Genomic DNA, 16,146 nt, shown 5'->3' with positions numbered 1-16,146 from the left:
TCTAGCGCATGCGCATTGGCGGCGGAGGAAGGAAGGGAATATCGCGCCCGTCCCTGCAACTGAGACCCTGCTGGGCGGGGGGGAGGGGTGGGCGATACCAATCCCCGACAGGGCGAGGGGGAGCAAGGGGAGGGAAACATGACTTTGCCCCTGAGCCCGCAGTGGGTTCCCCCCGCGCCTGGCAGCGGCTACCGTCGCGCGGGCGGCGGATTGGCCGTTTCAGAATGACCCTGTTCAAACAGCCGCGCCGCTGAAAATACATCTGGGTGTTCCCCGTGTGCCTGCAACAGCTCGGTAGCTTTTAGGAATCTTCACAGTTACCTGCTTTTTAAAGATTTCGTTTTGGGGGGGTTGGGTTGGTTTTTGTTGTTGTTGTTGTTAGTTGGGGTTTTTATTTTATTTTGTTTTGTTTTTAAGGTTTTTTTAGTTTCTTAATTACCCACATTTGCCATTTTCTCAGCAACTTTATGGGAAAGCCGTGTTGTCTGACCGTTTTGCAGCCCTTCGGAGACCTACAGAGCAGAATAATTCCATAGGTCTTTATAATATAGGTGAAGTTGCAACCTAGACCTAATTATTTATGATGACCAAAATAGCATATTACAAAATTATGCTGCAAAATACATGAACTGTACTGAGTCATGGAATGAAATTTGTAAATTTTATGTTTGCTCTGTTTGGAACTGCTTCCTTGTAACAGAAAGTTCCTAAACAGCAAATAGTGTTCCCTTTCTCAAGAATTATTAGATAAAAACCTTACTATAATGTCATACTTCAGGCTGCTTTACAGTAGTACTTGCCATGTGAACTTGGAAAAATGGCTGCAATAGTTTTTATTTGGTATTTATCTGCTTACAGATGGGCCTTGTGTCACGTACATGACTAGTTTTTTTTATCTTCATCACAAAAAGTATTCAGTCAAAAGTGGTATATTCCTCATAAAACTTGGAATTTGCACTAACTGCAAAAAAGTATCCTAAATGTCATTGGCTGAATAAGCAAAATCAACAGGAAAAGTCCACTCTCTCTACCCAATGCTTCCTCCACAAATGGAAAAATCTCATTATCTTCAAATGAGATGTATTCCACAGTTGAATTGATAAAGGTAATTAAAGGCAATATTCATCATTTCAGACTTTATGCTAAGTACTTCTAAAAATGAAGTTTCTCTCTGCCTCTTGTAAACGATATATTGCAAGCATACATGAAATTTATTTTATTAGCAAAGGGTATTTTTGAGTCTAGTGTTGGTATATAATATTTGGAAATAATTGAAAGTTCCATGACACATTTCACAATATCAAGTGTGGCAAAAGAGTTGTGTATTAGTCGTTGCCTTCCAGGTTGCAGAAATTCAAATAACAGTTTAAGCTAGCAAGTAAAACCAGTTTCTTAGAGACTGAATGCAGTAGCTATCAAAGAGCATGCGACAATACTAAATAACATTAAAATAAAAGAAACAGGTATAATGAAAGAGCGATAAGAATTTATACAGAATATGTCTAGAATAGGTTAAACAAAGCAAAGCGCTTTTTTCATTTTTTACAAGTATTACCCAATTTAAGAGACAACACGACTTGAGCATAAGGTCCTCAACTTTGCTTTCTAAAGACTGTTATTTTTTGAGATGATTCATTTTTAAACAAACATCCCTCAAAACGAACAGACCCCTTTGTGATTTCTATATTCAGTTCCGTATTCTAATAGGTATGTGTAATTAAAAAAATGGTCTCATTTGCTCAAAGTCTGTAACATTTCTGAGCAACAGATTTACATAAACTATTAAGTGCATTAAATAGAACAACCATGCAGTGTTTACTTTTTTCACAGAGGTGCTTCTGGTGTTTTATATTGATGTTTGAGAATAATATGTTAGTCATGATTACTTTCATTTAGAGCTTGGGCCATACATGATTACTCATATTCATTGACAATGCTATATTTTCCAACAGAAGACAATTACCCTTTGCAAAGTCTTAAGGGCAGAGGTAGCATCTTGCTTTTCATTGTCGGCAAATAATAAATACATGTGCAGAAATTACAAAAATACTGAAATTACGGATGCTAAAAGGAATGTCTGTGGAATTTAGTTCAATATCTGAAGTTAGTGTGAAAAAACCATGTCAACATATTCAGAAAAAAAGTCATTGTGTATTAAGATAAAGCAAGATAGATGTATCTATGCAGAAAAAATAATGGAGCAGTTGTTTACTTTTGTTAAAGGTAACAAAGTAGTCAAGTTACTCTCTAAGATTTTTTTTGAGAATGGGGCTTAAGCAGAATTTAAGCATGTGAATCCAAGATATTTGTATTACTCCCAAAATACCTAAGGCTTTATTTTCAGACTTCCATCTGCCAAGCAAGCAGACAAGTATCACGAAAGTCTACAGTAAAAACTCAAAGCCGTGCCTATTGTCCTGTACGTGATCTATGAACAGCTCGGACTATTTAACTTAGAAATCTGGTTATCCTGTTGCCATAATTTCCAATGGGAAGGCTGCATGGCTCCTGTACCTATGGGAGAGGTAAGATTCAACCTTCCCAGCTGAAAACAAAATTGAGATTATAATTCTCAACCCCAAGGTACCAAGGTCAACCCCAAAACAATGTAAACACGAATGAAGATTGCTGAGCCCTACTTTTACTGCAATGCAATTGCTTGTTACAAGAATAACTCACAGTTTTGCAAGAACATATCTCTGGGATGCTGATGCAACCTGGAATGGGTTCGGCAGGTTTTGTTTATTACTGTAAGACTCCCACATCCTTTTTTAAGTGTAGGGCACAATTAGTCAACTTTGTCATTACAAATAAGAGCATCTATCCCAATATAGATTTTAAAAAATCGCAGAAGCAACAAGAAGAAATAAACAAGTAGATACCGAAACTGAAGAAAAAATTGCAGCTTAATATACTTTTGCCCAAAGCACTAATAATTCTTTCAGTATTTTTTCCCCCGGCTCAGACTGTGAAAGGATTGCAAAGGACACAGTGTAGCAGCAGTCGCACATGGTATTTTGGGATTCTGACTTCCTCAGGAGAGTTAAGGATCTTTGCAAAGCAAAACCTTTCTGTCTGGAAGGCTCTAAAGGAGCTACATGCATACAGAGTGATAAAATGCACCAGTGTTCATTGCATCCAGCTTTGTATATGAAACTGGACCTGACTGACATACACATTATTATCTTCTAAAAGACTTAGCTCTATTATTACTGTTTATAAGGAGGCAGTGGAGTGTTCAGGGTAGCTTGGAATGTTCACTCTTTTTTAATGTAAGTTTACAAGTTAGATCTTTTGCTTACACGTAGTTTCATTTGGATTAATTTTTTACTCATTTTTAGCTGAAGCAACATTAGCATCCTTTAAAAAATTCATGAATAAATACATGTTAAAACCATTCTGTGTAATAAAAGAGGTCTGAAATATTTCTATACTGGGTGCTTTCTGGTAAAGGACACTAGCAACTGAGATATTGATACAAAACCCAGCGAACACCATGAAAAAAAAAACACTTTTGGTTGTTTTAACCTGATCTAATGCATCTTGGTGCTTGCCAGCAGTTCTTACTGTCTTTGCTAAACTAATTACAGCATACTACTTGAAAATTACTCTACAGTTTTCAGGAATAAGATTAGAAACCTTTGGGTGATCCGTTCTGCTTGTGACTATAGGGGAATATCATTCTTAAGAAAATAGATGGGGAAAACCCACCAGTAAAAGTCAAATGGGTGACACAATATCCATTATATATTAGTTCTATGGGTGTTTTTTTCCTTTAGCATACCTGAATTTGTTAAGTTTTTTGAGATGTATTCTTAGAAAGCTGTATCTCCTACCTTGTACATTGAGACAGGTATATATACGTGCTACTTTCCATTTTTAGTTTTCACTTTTATACTTCACTAAGTGAGCTCTAATTTGGCATACTTCTGTCTGTCAGGCAAAAAGGCAGTTCAGCACGCTATGTTCCTTTTTTAAATTGCTGAGAAAAATATGGAAGTTGTGGCTTTGGTGCAATGGGTTTTTTTTTCAGTTCCCTGAGCAGAAAATGGAGCATGTATGAATCATATCAATATAACACATACATCATTGGTAAAAATTATGTCTGTTTGCCAGTTAAAAATCTGTCACTATTTTTTATGGTGCACCAGTCTAAACTGTAACAAGTCTTCACAAGAAGAAAAAAGGAAGGCACCTTTAAAAACCTTCTTCACTTTTTTTGTGAACAAGCTTAGTTTGCACATTTGAAAATGCATTAAGATTAAAATGAATAAATATATTTTCTATGCATTTGATAAAAATATTTCTTAAAAGAAGTTACAGTGTGCTGTAGCTATTTTTTTTGTTATTAAACAAAGAGCAGCTCATGTCCCCTTAATTGGAAAAAATATATACAAATATTTTATTTCAGAGTGCTCTCAGTAAATCAACATTCTTGTCAACTAGTATGTCAGAATAAGCCAGCGTTACTTCCTGCTGACTGTTGCTCAGACTAAGAATGCTCTTAGTGGCTCAGTTAATTAACTAAACCTCCATGAACAATTTTCGTGTTCCATGCCTTTTTTATTTTCTAATTTCCACATTAAAAAAAAAAAAAAAGAAAAGAAAAGAAATAGAGGACTGCAGAAACTAAATAGTGATACTAAATGCAAAACTCCAGCAGTTTTATGAGACAGAAATTTAAAAAACATGCACATGCAGGTTACCCCATCTTCTCCACCTGTAATATCAATTATGTATTTCCTTTATTGATTGCTTGAGAATTCAGTTTTCTTTCAGCTTACAGAGCATGTTTGGTATTAGAGTTAGTGCTCAAATCTTACATTGAATCTGCCAAAGATGTGTGCATCTTTATTATGCTATAAAGAAGAAAACAGTTTGGTCTTGTTTTCATAAGACAGCAGAAAATTAAAAAAAAAGGTAGAAAAAAAAAAGGTAGCATTTTGCATGTATGAAACAGCATGGTCACTGCTGCTGGTAAAATGGACTTTCTGTTACTGTTGAGTTTAATGAGTTCATTGCTATCAGTAGACTTCTGAAACTACCTGAAACCATCTGTGGAACAGCCCATCAACTGGATTAGATGATGAAGGGGAGTTCTCAGGCTCTGAGTTACGCAGCAGCTTCTGGCCTGCAACACCAGGCTGTTGTTTCAGGGAAAAATCTTTGCTAGTTAAACACAGGTTTCAGTTGAGAAGTATGCAGTTGGTGGCAGGGCCGCCAGCTTTTCCTTTGAAATTCTGTGACCTTCTCTTTGGTGAAGCAGATCATGAATCTGCCTGAGTACCTGGGAGCAATAAGGTAGATGAAAGACCAAGAGTGAGAAGCAAAATCACTGTATGGAGTTACCATGACAAGTGATCAAGATGAAGTCAAGCAATGAGTTGTTGATGTTCTTCCTAAGGAGCCTGACATGTCTGTATCTGTCACATTTGCTCGCTTAAGTGATAAAAGCTCACCTGCGCACCCACAAAGGAGCACAGCGAGACCACCCTCATCAGCTGTACAGGTGGCAAACATGCAAGCTTGGCTTCAAAGGTAACAAGAGGGCGTCTTTTGTAGTCAGATGTACTTTGTGACATAGTGTGACATTAAGGTCAAGACATGAAGAGAAGCACCCTTCAGTTGAGTTACTGAAGTAATAGAACATCCCAAAGAACTCTCAGATTATAGAAGCTCCACCGTAAAAATTGTGGTTTAGTACCAAAAGTCAAGAAACTAAATGGTTTTTATTACAGCGCTCAAATTCATGAGTCCCCTTTACTGTTTTCTAAAACAAAAAAAAGGTGGAATTTTACTCAACTGAGTCAGCAATTCAGCCTCAAGATTTTTTTTCAGTTCATTAATCAAATGAACTAAATCTATTCATTTGAAACAAATCCCTCTCAGCTGATGTACATGAGCCTACCTCATGAACAAGCCTTTGGAGTTGCTTGGATGTGGCCACCCTTGCAAATGCCAGCTTTAAACAAGACTTTTTATACTAATGTTAATCAGCATATATTGACCATATTTAGCTATATGTAATTGCAGTTAAACAATTTACTAATATTTCTTCTCAATGTGAAGCTATAGTCTTTCCCTAAAACAAGTCTCTTACAATCCATTTCCCCTCAATGCCTTCAGGACACCTATCTCCATGGCTACCTATGGCTCCTCAAGAATGCCCCAGGTTTTTACTTTGTTATCAAACCCACTGCTACTACCAGCTTGGCAATAGCAGACACAAAGTCTTCATTAGCACAATGAAGGGAAGCTGTGCAGTCTGTTACTCAGGTCATGAGAACAGACACAGGGAAACCAAGTGCTACCTCAGTGAGAAAGAAGGTTGACCTGTGAATCTTGGAGTGCAAGAGCATACACTGGTATCTTACTAGATCCCAGAAAGTCTTCAGCATCACCAAGAAACCCTCACCAATGTGATGCCTGCTCTCTGCCTGCCTTCTGCAGCTCAGAAAGGACATATATTTTAAATATTTGGTTGTGGTGGAGGATGTTCTGAGAAGCTGAGTTACCTGATAAGATGTCCTGTCGCCCTTGTCTGTAAATTGTAGAACCGATGCCATTAGCTGAAGGTGCCTGCTTGTCTTTCTTTAGATTATACTTTATCAAGTTGGGTTAAAATAAAAAAATCATACTTTTATTCATAGCAACCAAAACAACAATTATGAATGCATATAAAAGGTATGGAAAGTACACAGTCTACCTGCAAGGTAATTTCAAGAGGTCTCAATTTTCTTCATTCAGCTGGCTTACTGTGTCAGTTCCATAAAGGGGGAACTTGGTGTAACCAGCTTTTCTTACATCTTCTGCCCCATATCACATCTGCTTGGAAGGCATTAGCAGACAAGTCATCCATGGAAAAGGACATGTATTAGAGAGATTCCAACAGACAACCTTTTTGTGCAGCCCCTTGCAGATTTTTATCTCACATTCTTCCTACATCATTGGTGACAACATTAACCCTTGTAGCTGATCTTCCCTTCGGAATCCTGCAGGGCTTCAAGACAGGTTTTTAGGTTGAATGGTGCAGTTCAAGTTTTTGAATTATCTGGTCTAAATTACAAGATAAATTTGGAATATCTTAAGCCTTTTGTCTTCTCTCAGTCACTTTTAATTTTTTTTTCCTCAATGGTAACTGAATAATATGTGAGAATTTTTATCTTTTAATACCACTTTGAGAATTTTTTATTTATGTGGTGTACTGCATTTCAGTTACAGGACCAGTTTGGCCTCTAGTGGAAGGACATGCTTGTGTTTACAACAGACTTCTGGAGCTGAGCAAAGGATTATAGAGCAATTTTACACTTTACAACAATCAGGGGAGGTTGCTGGCATTATACTGTATATGCGGATGGATTTAGTCCATTGGAGTCTTCTGCAGTGAGGGGCTGATCTGAGATTTCTGGAGCACAAAAGGGTGAGTGAGATATCCCCCATTCAGGTTTCCTTTGAAGCCTGTTTTCAGGGAAGAGCTAGGGGTATTGAGCATGACAGTATTGGAAACACCATGCCCTTACCCAGTTCTCATCCACTTGGTGTCTGGATCTGAGGCTTAGTGGCCTGCTTGAATTTGGAGCTTTTATGATGGAAAAAGTCATTAAGTCTTCTCTCTCTCTGAACAGGGAGTCTAAGAAATGAGTCTTCTGGAAACTCAGCACAGTAAGAGATGGGACATAAGGTTTATGTTTTCCTTTCCTGGAGCTGTTCATCCTCTCCTGATGAAGGTGATAAATTAATCTTAATGTTGTCTTTAAAGGGGGAATTTTCCGCTAATTCTGTTGTCAAAATTGTTGTCACAATTTTTTTGGGAGCAGCGGAACTCACTTGTTCCTAATTTGACATTTTCTGCAGGCCTTATTATATTCTCCACACAAAATGAAAGCCTTTCATAGTTGCATCTCAAACATTAGTGCATTTTGTGGATTTTTGCAATGACAAGATTCTGGGCTCATCATTCTCACCTAGAAGATAATGAATATTTGAGCGTAGATATCTACCTAGGAAATAGTTCTTGTACCCCCTCCCATCTCTTGCTTTAGGTTTAGAACTTGCTATGAACTGAGTATTTTATGGGGAAAAGAGACACACTTAACCATGCACAAATAGTAGGGAAACATTCCATACAGGACAGATTTAATTTAAAACTGTTGGGTTATTGGGATAAGGTACATCAAACAAAAGAAATTAAACAGAAGGAAAAGATTTCACACAAGCAGAGAACAAGCCTCAAAGAAGCTGTGAGTCATTGCTTACAAAAGGTGTAAAGAGAATTCTGCTCCAGTCCAGCCAGCTGGCCCAGGGGACCCAAAGGTAGGACTGGCACACTGTGCACCTGTGTTACTGTTCCGCAAGTACTCCTCCATGAGGTCTTCACTTCAGGTGTGTGTACACCAACAGGTGAATATATGTGTAAAAGATCTCTCAAGGCAAAATATCATTACTACATGCAGCCTATAGACCTAGTACATTCTGAAACGAATGTCTGAAGCTTGTAGAGGTAGAATAACTTTGTGTGAAACTGTTAAAGAAAGAAGCTTCAGGATGTTTCTGCCATTTGGTTTCTGATATCATCGGCAGGTATTTGGAGCTGCTGGACTCAAATGCTCTTATCATCTGGTCATCCATTCTTGTGTCTTAACAACCTGACTTGGTGAACACCAGCTCACAAGGAGTTCAGTCTGGTTGCACAGATATCCTCATGTCTTGTCTACAGTTTTCATTACTGACAAACTCCTCTGGAGCAAGACTTGCAAGGTCCTGTAGAAAAACTTGGAAAACTTTCTTATCTGTACACTTGCTGAGAAGCTTTTCCAGATAAGAGATTTTTATTCCTTTGTTAAATCTCATGGGTCATTGTGAGGACTCTGCTCGTAATTAGAGATTGATTCACAAGACTGAGCCTGAACAGTGTCTGTAGCAGTCCAGTAGCCTGTCAATATTCAAAATGTATGGAGTGCAAAGACATAAAAGGTGCTGGTAACTCTGTAGCATTGGAGCAAATTCTGTTCATTCCTCTTCAGGGCACAACATATATGCTTAGGATGAGTGGTGCAGTAACAGCGGGCTTCTGTTTCTCCTTGCCTTTAGGAAAACTAGTAATCTGTGGTAATACTTCCTTCTGGTAATAGAGAACTCATCTTTTTGTTGGTGGTGGTTTTGCATTCTTTTTCTGTTTTTTGTTGTTCTTCATTTGTCTGACTTTTAGGGTATTTGTTTCTTGAACACCAGTGCCAGATCATTTTTCCATCTTAGGCATATTTGTACCTTTATTGGAATCAGACAATCATAACCCAAACACCTTGCTCAGATCATAGAACAAGCTGAACAACTTTTATGGTCCTAATTTGTGCTACCACGCCGAGGACTTGCAAGGACTTGTTTAGCTGACCTCAATTGTATGCAGTCAAAAGTTCTGCAGGAATTAATATGAAAGTCCTGTGGTGGCACACATCATCTGGAGACATAAAGCACACAAGCACATAAGCTATTATAGCTCTATATATACTGCTGCTATGCTGAGAAATAGCCACACTCCCAGCCCTAGGACCCACTAAATTCCCTCAGTCCCCAATGGTTTGCTACTGAACATGTGCAGAGAGAAGAAGCCATAGGCTTTGTGGGGTCCCAGACCTAAAATACTGTCACAATGCTTGGTTAAATTTCAGCTGAAAAAACAAGGCTCCAGGGAATAAACAGGTTGTTGCTGTTGTTGGATGTAGAGCCAGAGGAATCCCAGGCAGAAATGGAGTTGTTCTGTTATTTCCTCTTTATACAGTGTTCACTCAAGACTGATTCGAATGCTAAACCCCAGGCTAGTATTTGGAACACAAGGATTTAATAATCACATCATGGGAGAGACTAAAAGATTGAACACAAACCTTAAAATGGATAGTATCTGTTCAGTTTATCCAGGAAAAAGTCAAGGGTGATTTGATCACATTCTGTTAGGAAAGTCAATACTTGCTGTTTGGCCTTTCAATCTAACAGAAAAAAGCGTATCAGAATTCAATGGCTCGTAGATGTAGCCAGACAGCTGAAAAAAAGACATACGCTTTTAAAAGTAAAGATGATTCAGCTCACTGAATGATTTATGATTAAATGTAATACCTTTTCTGAAAGACATGCTCTCCTTTGAACTAGAATGAAATTGTGCAAGTCCTAATAGCTCCAGCCCGATGTCCATACTTAACCTTTAAACCTCACAATTTAAACTCACTGCTCTTTGAACACGCTAAGACTGAAATGCCGGGAAAAGTACAGGTTGAACAACTGGTAAACTCTGAACTAGGTGCTTTCCTGTCTACCAAAAGAGGCATTTCCAGATAGAAACCTGATTTTTCACCTGCATTGTATAATACTGACGTAATCCTGTAGCATTTTACCTTTTCTTTGCTAGGGTCTGTAGAAGGAGTTGAGCAGCTTTTGCTGTCTTGATGCATGTCTTCCTCAGGGAATGGGCCTGAAACCAATGCCATGGATCCCCATCTGGTCCCAGGTTCTGGGATTGCCGTTCTCATCTGGTACCAGCCAGCAGAGCTCACCCAGACAAGTCAGGTGGGTTGTTCACCAAGGATAGCTTAAGAGACCAGGCACTGCTAAATCTGGACATGTACCACCTAGGAGATGATGATATACGTGTGGAATATGTGCTGTAACTGAGATAATGGGACCAAACTCCTTTTCTTCCTTTCTGTTCAAGAACTGCTTTCTAACAAAAGGTCTTCAAATTACTTGGAATCTATCTTCTAAACTGCCAAAAAATAGTGAAATATTAATCTACTAATTTAACCCCATAACTAAATAAACTTGCTGCTATGAAAGATTCAGTTGCTTAGTTTTGTCTAAGAGTATCAAGCAAGTTGGATAGCTGAGATCCCAATTTCCAGCAAATAAACCACCTTCTATTCAGATGCAATACAACTTCTGTGCATGAAGAGAGACTGGATGCCAGTTAGACTGTGTTTTAAACTGTAGGTTTAAGTCTAAAATATCTATAATAACTTGATGTACATTAAGCAGCCCAGGATGAAGAGATGAGACAGTGTTAAGTCCTAGCTTTATGTGCTTTCTATTAAAAACAAACAAAAAAAAAAGAAACAAAAAGGACTGCCAGGTCATATGTCAAGATTGAAATGAAGCATCAGGAATTTTCTGATGGACAGAGATGGAAAAAATACTTAGTATCCTCTCTCCTTCTGTTCATACTCTTGGCATAAGTTGGGCCCAGAGGATAGTCACTGTATTGCCCTTTCCACTCCCTCAAAACTGACCAAAAAAAAAAAAAAAAAAGAAGTGAACTCTACAGTCTTAACTGAATTTAGAAAAGTAGGAAGTGGCTCCACTTGAAGGCTGCAGTTTTTAATGCTTGGCAAGAAACTGGAAATTTCTAATTGCTGGCAGCGTCTCAGAGAAATCATTTGCTTTGTTAACTAAATTGCATGCATCTGGGGCACTAAAATTATTTACAGCTATCATTCTCTGTTTTTTTTTTTTTCAACAGCTTCAAAATATAGTTGTCCTGAAACTTCTCTGTTAACATCCATCTATTTTTCTAATACTTCACATTTGGGGGTCAAAACGGAACAGTTAACATACTGATACTCACTTATAGAATCAAGCCACATTATTCCTTCTGAGCTCTGATTGCTGGCAGCAGCTCAGTTTCTCAAAGGAGGGAAGAGTGAAAGCAAATTAGACATACAGTCAGGCTGACAAATTCTGATGTTTAAGAGCCTCCCCAGGACCAAGCTGCTGCGCTGCCTTAGTTAAGCAGAAATACACAGATGGGATAACCTGAACTAGGGCTTTGCAGTCAGGGGTGTCTGAAGACAAATTTGTCAGTAACAAAGCACAGAAAGAAGACAGACACTTCCAGACAAACAGACGTGACTAGTAACAGAACTCACCCACTACGTTTTCAGAAAGACAGGAAGCCGTAGCTCAGATTGCTTCTTCCCTTTTCCTGCTGCAGACAGATCAGCTCTTGCAGAGTCAGGCTCCTTCTCACATACACGTGGAACACTATTGAGTTTTGATGAAGTTGACCACCATAATCTTCAGTCTATGAGGATAAATACTAGCCTGGCAGATAGTTGGACTTTGCAGCACACCAAAGTGCTCATAACCCACTGGAAAAGGCAGTGCCAAGAACACGACCTTGCAGCTGTCACATGGAGACAGCCCCTATGTGCTGAACATTTTGGAAGGGACCTGGGAGCTGTCAGTGAAGACAGAGGGTGAAGAATCTGGAAAGTGGTCTTAGAGACATCAGGATGACAGTAAATAGTCTGTAAATTTGTGTAAGTGCGCTTGTACAAAGAATTTGATCACGCTGTGTTTTGAGCTTATAGCTCTCTGTGAGAAATGATGTTAGACAGCAGAGGGCATTGGAACTACAGGTTTAAAAGACAGAAAAGGGATGATCATCAGTCAGATGAGAAAAAAACAGTGACCTTTCATTCTCCATTTGCTTTTCAGTGAGGAAGGCCTTATGGAAAGCCGGTCATGCAGGATCAAATGTCAGTTACCACTGTATGATGGTATTTGTGCTGCTTACCTTATGCCTTGCTTTGCATGACTCAAACCTAGTTCCACCCTGTACTGCCTAGTCTTGCCTGTGCATCTTTATTCTCCTAGTCACTGTGCTTGCAAGAAGAGACGAAATAGAAGAGACTTTGTTTTTCCTTTACGTTCCCTCACAGCCAGCAGCATCCCTCCCTCTACCCAGCAAATTTCCAGGGCAGAGCTGTCATGTGTGTGAAGCTAGTAGGAATTTCAGGATTATGATATTAAGAGATTTTAGTGATGCTTTCTCCCACAGAATTCCAGCTATATTCCTTAAGAAAGGAAAAAAAAATCCCCCAAGACCACCACCCCACCACCAAACAAAAAACCCGAAGAAAGCAACCCACCACCAGATTTTGTCTACTATGTCTTGATTTACTTGATATTATATGGGTGGGAGAGAAAAGAAAATGAGAATACCCTTCATCAAAACCTGTATTTTATGCACTTAATTGTGCTGGAATTTTATTTATGTCCTTTTGTTTTTTTTTTTTTTTTTATAAAGGGAAATAAAATATCCACCAATAAATTGGCTGGTGGCTTTCGAAACAGGTGGTCTTCTCCTTTCCTCCCTCTCCTCCCCTCCTCGCCTCGCCTCGCCTCTCCTCTCCTCAAAATCATATTCCTTACTTTTTTCACCTGACCTTGCATTTCCAAAGTACTGGGGCTACCAGCAGCTGTAACTCAAACAGCTCTGTTTTGATGCCTGAATGTATCATATTTATTCTGCGCAGTATTCTGTATCCCTAGATGAATTGTACTTGGTGGACCAAACATTACAACCAGCTTTCCTATTGCTGCTTTGAAGGGGGAGGAGTCTGGAAGGAAGCTGAGTCTGGGAAAGGAGGATGGGTGTTTTTTCCCCAAAGCGTTCTGTTTGTCTTTTTTTGGTTGTTTCCCACTATCCAAACCAGTATTTAAATATTTATGCTAACTGGCAACAAATGAAGTTAAATTCCCCAAGCTGAGGCTATTTTGTCCATTACAGTATGTGGTAAGTGATTTCCCTGCCTTTATCTTGACCTAAAATCTTTCTTGCTCTTGTTCTTCCGATTTTCTCCCCTGTCCCTCTGGGCTGTAAGGGGGTGAGCGAGCAGCTGTGTGGGTGCTTCGCTATTGGCCAAGGCCACCACTATCATCTTGGCAAGTGTGACAATCAAAGAATTGCCAGAACTGAGCTTACTGAAAAACTTTTTCTGATGCTTGGAAGCCACCTACTGGATAGATAAAAAGAACACAAAATCCTTCATAGCTAATGCTGTATTCAACATCTGAAACTCAAAGGCTGATTATTTTCAACATTTATAAGATGTGATGTATCACAATCCGGTTACTGCTATGGGGAAAACATTCAGCTGAATGTGAAAACGTGGCTTAAAGGCCATGAGAAGTTACTAGTGGCTGTATGTGCAGTTACTACACACAAAGTTGCACAAGTGCATTCAAAGTAGTTGCCCCCACATTTCAATGAAGAGCTGACCAATGGCCAAATGCTTTACTAAAGAGAAAGATGCTTTGGTTAAAAGTCCTTCAAAGGCATTAGCCTTTGAATTATGCAAAATTGGAATAGGCTGGAAGATGGAAAGCATCCAGCACCCACAATACTTCTTTCGTTTTCTACTTTTCCTTCCCACCCTCATGGACCAGCATGTGCAACCCTGTGGAACTGGACCCAGCAATGCCCCGGACACGTTCCTTCACCCACCAGCCCTGGTCGATACAACCCTGACACAAGGGTTCATGAAGAGATGCCTATCAGGCAAGCCCCAGGGAGAGAGTTTTTGGCATTTATCTCATGTCACCACTAGGTGTACCACCTCTTAGCTCTGGGGCCTGTAGATATCCTTGGAAAGTTTCAGACAGATCTCTGCAAAGCTGCCTGCTCCACCCCTGGCCAAGATCAGGTTGGACTAACGCTGTGAAAGATGCTGTGAACAGGAACAAACGCCACTTGGTGAGGCAGCGGCTCCCCCCCAGCCCCGGCTGCCAGGCCAGGCTCCCCTCCCAAATAATTTGAAGGGACCCTCACAGACCCATATCCTGCCCTCTCACAAAACCAGACACAAAATGAAAGGAGTTTCTCTCCTCCCAGGGAGGCTGTCAAGCACTCTGAAACCTTCTCAAGCCAAGAGGGAAGGACTAGGGCTTCTGTGGCACCAACATCTCAACCTCATTAATACCTCTGCTTCAGAATCAGGAGCTTTTCAGAAAAATGAAGACTCCAAAAAACGTTAGAGCTGCAATAGCAGTAAGATAACAGGGTCACAGGTGGGGCTGCTGTCATACTATTGATGTAGGGAGGGAGAGGGAAATACAGCCACTGCCAAAAATAAATATGAGGGTATTTTCTGTGCTTTGAAGACAATGGACTTGTCTTTATGTATTTTGAGAAGCAGACATTTGAAATCAAACATATTCCTTAAATCTGTGCTTTAGGCAAATTACAGACTGCATTTGAAAGCCATTTCTTAGACATTAAACTCAATACCCTGAGAATAAGCAGGTAGACTTACCAGTAACAAACAACTACACTGGGTGGTTTTCAATCTGCTTCAACTTGGGAGCCACCATCTAGTCAAGAAGCAATTTCAGTATTAGGGTAGAAGAACTGAGATTGCCAGTATTTTGCCTTGGAGTTTAAAATGAAATATGGATTGTGGTTTACACAGGTTTTTTGAGATGCAATTTTAAAAAAAAAATTATATTCTAAACCAAAGTCTTTTTTCTCCGCTGTAATAAAAGATATACATTTCTTCAGCTGCTCTGCTACATTCTTACCACACATTTTCAAGTTTGGGAAAAATCCAAACCCACTGCTGAGGTTTCAGTATTTTTTCTTTTTCTTGCTAGAATAGAAGCAAACAAATAATAAGCACATCCTGACTCAAAACTTTAGCTGCAAACAACACTGCATTTAAAAGAAGTTGGCAATGACTGCATGCCTCTGGATTTCTACAGCAAACTTGACTGTGCTATTGACTGGAAAAGATGCTGCTGTCACCTCCATAGTACCAGTTAGCTCCAGATGCACTTTATTCAGGATGATTTTCTTTTTTTATTTTTTAAATACATATACACATATATATGTATAGACATGTATTTCTTGCAGTTATCCTCACACGAAGTTCCTACAAAGTTCCTCTTTCTTCACATCCCATTTCTGTTCCAGCCGTGACTTGGCCAGCACCTCTGCTAAGCCAGCAGATCTGCTTAAACTTATCCTTTCTGGATTCTTGGGACAAAACTAATCTCGCCTAACTTCAGACATCGAGAGCAGAGAGATTTATGCTGATCGCTGCCAGCTTCCTTGTCAGTCAATGATGGAGAACCAGTGCCTTCCAGAGACCCACTCTTCTGACAGACGATCTGCCACGGCCCTCCACCAACAAGGTAGAGAGCCCCAGGTGACCTAGTTCACTGGCTTTATTAACCCCCTTCTATCAATATGTTCAAGATTACAAAAACATACATCTTTACAATTTAACACTTTCAGCTGCAATGCTTTTGTTTTCCTATTCATAAATAATATGCAAACCATTAAAAAGCCCACTATAAAAAGACATCCTTTTTTTGGTATAT

The 16,146-nt window shown here is 39.3% G+C and overlaps 1 long non-coding RNA gene across 3 annotated transcripts; it reads left to right on the top strand.

Moving 5' to 3' along the window:
- The first annotated feature begins 192 nt into the window (after nucleotides 1-192).
- LOC139827204 (uncharacterized) lies at nucleotides 193-13,037 on the top strand. 3 transcript variants are annotated; one of them, XR_011737524.1, is made up of 5 exons: nucleotides 193-294; nucleotides 7,216-7,420; nucleotides 7,626-7,727; nucleotides 10,400-10,557; nucleotides 12,481-13,037. It is a non-coding gene; the product is annotated as an uncharacterized lncRNA (long non-coding RNA). The 3 variants fall into 3 exon arrangements; XR_011737523.1 differs by lacking the exon at nucleotides 12,481-13,037 and having other exon boundaries at nucleotides 10,400-11,333; XR_011737525.1 differs by lacking the exons at nucleotides 193-294; nucleotides 12,481-13,037 and adding an exon at nucleotides 407-1,105 and having other exon boundaries at nucleotides 10,400-11,333.
- Nucleotides 13,038-16,146: the final 3,109 nt, after the last annotated feature.

Source organism: Patagioenas fasciata, chromosome 2, assembly GCF_037038585.1.
Source record: "Patagioenas fasciata isolate bPatFas1 chromosome 2, bPatFas1.hap1, whole genome shotgun sequence".
Taxonomy (NCBI): Eukaryota; Metazoa; Chordata; class Aves; order Columbiformes; family Columbidae; genus Patagioenas; species Patagioenas fasciata.
The sequence above is the reverse complement of the archived record's forward strand: the minus strand, read 5'-3'. Positions and strand labels throughout refer to the sequence as shown.